Source organism: Schistocerca americana, unplaced genomic scaffold (assembly GCF_021461395.2).
Source record: "Schistocerca americana isolate TAMUIC-IGC-003095 unplaced genomic scaffold, iqSchAmer2.1 HiC_scaffold_47, whole genome shotgun sequence".
NCBI lineage: Eukaryota > Metazoa > Arthropoda > Insecta > Orthoptera > Acrididae > Schistocerca > Schistocerca americana.
The window spans coordinates 2,907,501-2,912,500 of NW_025726203.1; the positions used below are offsets into that span (position 1 = coordinate 2,907,501).

General features: G+C 52.5%; 1 non-coding gene across 1 annotated transcript in view; it reads left to right on the top strand.

Annotated features, from left to right (window-relative positions):
• Positions 1 to 3,454: 3,454 nt before the first annotated feature.
• The window catches only part of LOC124584127, a 1,910-nt gene continuing 364 nt past the window's right edge, over positions 3,455 to 5,000 (top strand). Inside the window, exon 1 of the ribosomal RNA XR_006974536.1 lies at positions 3,455 to 5,000. This exon is cut by the window's right edge and continues 364 nt beyond it. This is a non-coding gene — a ribosomal RNA (small subunit ribosomal RNA).

Genomic DNA, 5,000 nt, shown 5'->3' on the forward strand with positions numbered 1-5,000 from the left:
CAACCACCATTGCTCAGCCAAGCCACCAACACCCACACATGTCCTACACAGGGGTGCACCCAACATCACAATACTGCCTCCTCTCACAGCACACAAACAATGGCAGGAATGAAAGACACAGGTCTGCCACAAGCATGGAATGAGAGCGCCGCCTGTCATGAGCCAAAGGTGCATCCTGACGTGGCAAATCAGATGATGCCGCAGGCATCCACTTACTATAATCACAATCAACAAACCGGCCGCCCCGCCCCCCATTAAACCTTTCCTTACAACAATGTGTACTGTAACCTAACCTATATCGTACCTTAACCTAACCTATATCGTACCTTAACCTAACCTATATCGTACCTTAACCTAACCTATATCGTACCTTAACCTAACCTATATCGTACCTTAACCTAACCTATATCGTACCGTAACCTAACCTATATCGTACCGTAACCTAACCTATATCGTACCGTAACCTAACCTATATCGTACCGTAACCTAACCTATATCGTACCGTAACCTAACCTACATCGTACCGTAACCTAACCTACATCGTACCGTAACCTAACCTATATCGTACCGTAACCTAACCTATATCGTACCGTAACCTAACCTATATCGTACCGTAACCTAACCTATATCGTACCGTAACCTAACCTATATCGTACCGTAACCTAACCTATATCGTACCGTAACCTAACCTATATCGTACCGTAACCTAACCTATATCGTACCGTAACCTAACCTATATCGTACCGTAACCTAACCTATATCGTACCGTAACCTAACCTACGTCGTACCGTAACCTAACCTACGTCGTACCGTAACCTAACCTACGTCGTACCGTAACCTAACCTACGTCGTACCTTAACCTAACCTACGTCGTACCTTAACCTAACCTATGTCGTACCTTAACCTAACCTATGTCGTACCTTAACCTAACCTATGTCGTACCTTAACCTAACCTATGTCGTACCTTAACCTAACCTATGTCGTACCTTAACCTAACCTATGTCGTACCTTAACCTAACCTGTATTGCGCCTTAACCTAACCTGTATTGCGCCTTAACCTAACCTGTATTGCGCCTTAACCTAACCTGTATTGCGCCTTAACCTAACCTGTATTGCGCCTTAACCTAACCTGTATTGCGCCTTAACCTAACCTGTATTGCGCCTTAACCTAACCTGTATTGCGCCTTAACCTAACCTGTATTGCGCCTTAACCTAACCTGTATTGCGCCTTAACCTAACCTATATTGCGCCTTAACCTAACCTATATTGCGCCTTAACGTAACCTATATTGCGCCTTAACGTAACCTATATTGCGCCTTAACGTAACCTATATTGCGCCTTAACGTAACCTATATTGCGCCTTAACGTAACCTATATTGCGCCTTAATGTAACCTATATTGCGCCTTAATGAAACCTATATTGCGCCTTAGCCTAACCCACATTGCGCCGTAACGTAACCCACATTGCCCCTTAACGTAACCCACATTGCGCCGTAACGTAACCCACATTGCCCCTTAACGTAACCCACATTGCGCCGTAACGTAACCGATATTGTGCTGTAACCCAACACACGTTGGGCCTTAACCCAACACACGTTGGGCCTTAACCCAACACACGTTGGGCCTTAACCCAACACACGTTGGGCCTTAACCCAACACACGTTGGGCCTTAACCCAACACACGTTGGGCCTTAACCCAACACACGTTGGGCCTTAACCCAACACACGTTGGGCCTTAACCTGCTCTGTAATTGTCATACGACGCGTTAAATTAGTGTAGTGTTGCCTAACTGCAACCCCCGCAATATAGTTTGCTACTCGCACTGCCCGGTCCCCAGTGTATCGCTTCATGTTAAACACCTTGCAGCTATACACTGTAATGTGGATGGCAGCAGGACGTACATGCTCAATGCCCTTTGCAGTTGTTCATTGGCATTTGCAGTTGTTCATTGGCATTTGCATGGCGAAGCACTTAGCCTACGCTGTGGTACGGCCTGTGTCAACTGTCCGCTGATGTTGTACGTCCAAATCACACACTGTACTGCACATTGGTCCTCATGTACTGAATGATACATCGTGGTACATGTGACCGTACAACGACTGCGCCAACAACGGCGAACCATGCGGTCCAAATGTTGTGCACTCAGCTACGTGTCGTCTCCCTATAAGAGCTGGATTGCAGTGTGGTATGCCCTGGATGGCGATCAGCATGAGCCGTCTGTTGATGTAGTGGCGCGTGTTGTCAGACGTAGTCGTCTCTTCTCACACACCGTGATAGCATGGTGCACTGCGTTCCACATCTGCGACATGCGACAGAGGCCGGTTGACAGTCGTTCGCGCAATGGACATCGCATACGTACGGGGGCCACCTTCCACGTGTTCGCGAAGCGTGCACATGTTGTTGCGTGTATGTGGGCAGACATAGTGTGTCGTGACACCTGACACAGGCATGCAACAATCGTTGAATTTGCAAATGGCGATGGACGCCTACGTTTGCTGGTGACGTTACGCAAATGAACAACTGGTAAACCGTTGTGGTGCGGTTGTTCTCGCTAGAGGTGAATCAGTGATGGCGACGATCGGTTGAGCTACCAACCGGTTGTTCCAGCGATACCCACCATGCCCACGAACGTGAATGGCATCTGGGTGTGAAGCGATACGCGGCGGTGGCTGGGTGGGACCGTCCCCGGCCGGTGAGGGGGGGCCTCCCGGCGTGCTGGCCGCGCGGTGCGTGGGCGCACGCGCTACAGCCGGCTGGTGGGGGCGGCCAGTGGCAGGCGCGCCGGCCGACGGAGGCGGCAGGCGGCGCAGCTGCGCGCCGGCGCACCCTGCACGCGGCGCCGTGCGGCCAAAGTAGGTCCTCGCGGGCCCGGTGCGAAGCGCGGTGGACATCTGCAGTGTGCTGGTCCGATTGAGGACTGTGTGCGCTGAGGATGCGCCGCCGCCCGGCGCTCGGCGCCGCGACGCCGTCTGCTGCTCGGTCGCCTCTGCGGTTCTCGCAGGTGGTTTGTATCGCAGCTGTGCGGACGTGTTGGCGCGTGCGCTGTGCTGGGAGAGTTCGCTTCGGCACCCAAGTGGGGCTTTTGTCCTTCTGTGGCGCTGGCGTTGGAGCTGCCGGTCACCGTAGGTGGCGCGTGTTGTCTCCCGCCGGCAATGCCACGACAGCACGCTCCCGGGCCTCTGTCGGCAGCGGCAAGCTCAGTTGGGAGCACGGGTGGTCGCACCTAAAGCGTCTACTCGCCAAACTCCGGGCGATTGCGCCTCTCTCGAACCCGACCAAGTACTTAGGACGGCGCTGCGCGCCGCCGGGACCTGAGAGGGTTTCGAGGTGTATGGTGCAGGGGAGCTCAGCCTCCTCCTGTTTGCAGAATAATTGAGCGGACGCTTGCGTGTTCGCGCGGGCCCCCGGGACACACTCCCGGGCGGCCGGCTGCTCAGCTCTAGTTGACGCAGCTCCCTGGTTGATCCTGCCAGTAGTCATATGCTTGTCTCAAAGATTAAGCCATGCATGTCTCAGTACAAGCCGCATTAAGGTGAAACCGCGAATGGCTCATTAAATCAGTTATGGTTCCTTAGATCGTACCCACGTTACTTGGATAACTGTGGTAATTCTAGAGCTAATACATGCAAACAGAGTCCCGACCAGAGATGGAAGGGACGCTTTTATTAGATCAAAACCAATCGGTCGGCTCGTCCGGTCCGTTTGCCTTGGTGACTCTGAATAACTTTGGGCTGATCGCACGGTCCTCGTACCGGCGACGCATCTTTCAAATGTCTGCCTTATCAACTGTCGATGGTAGGTTCTGCGCCTACCATGGTTGTAACGGGTAACGGGGAATCAGGGTTCGATTCCGGAGAGGGAGCCTGAGAAACGGCTACCACATCCAAGGAAGGCAGCAGGCGCGCAAATTACCCACTCCCGGCACGGGGAGGTAGTGACGAAAAATAACGATACGGGACTCATCCGAGGCCCCGTAATCGGAATGAGTACACTTTAAATCCTTTAACGAGTATCTATTGGAGGGCAAGTCTGGTGCCAGCAGCCGCGGTAATTCCAGCTCCAATAGCGTATATTAAAGTTGTTGCGGTTAAAAAGCTCGTAGTTGGATTTGTGTCCCACGCTGTTGGTTCACCGCCCGTCGGTGTTTAACTGGCATGTATCGTGGGACGTCCTGCCGGTGGGGCGAGCTGAAGGCGTGCGACGCGCCTCGTGCGTGCTCGTGCGTCCCGAGGCGGACCCCGTTGCAATCCTACCAGGGTGCTCTTGAGTGAGTGTCTCGGTGGGCCGGCACGTTTACTTTGAACAAATTAGAGTGCTTAAAGCAGGCAAGCCCGCCTGAATACTGTGTGCATGGAATAATGGAATAGGACCTCGGTTCTATTTTGTTGGTTTTCGGAACCCGAGGTAATGATTAATAGGGACAGGCGGGGGCATTCGTATTGCGACGTTAGAGGTGAAATTCTTGGATCGTCGCAAGACGAACAGAAGCGAAAGCATTTGCCAAGTATGTTTTCATTAATCAAGAACGAAAGTTAGAGGTTCGAAGGCGATCAGATACCGCCCTAGTTCTAACCATAAACGATGCCAGCCAGCGATCCGCCGCAGTTCCTCCGATGACTCGGCGGGCAGCCTCCGGGAAACCAAAGCTTTTGGGTTCCGGGGGAAGTATGGTTGCAAAGCTGAAACTTAAAGGAATTGACGGAAGGGCACCACCAGGAGTGGAGCCTGCGGCTTAATTTGACTCAACACGGGAAACCTCACCAGGCCCGGACACCGGAAGGATTGACAGATTGATAGCTCTTTCTTGATTCGGTGGGTGGTGGTGCATGGCCGTTCTTAGTTGGTGGAGCGATTTGTCTGGTTAATTCCGATAACGAACGAGACTCTAGCCTGCTAACTAGTCGCGTGACATCCTTCGTGCTGTCAGCGATTACTTTTCTTCTTAGAGGGACAGGCGGCTTCTAGCCGCACGAGATTGAGCAATAACAGGTCTGTGATG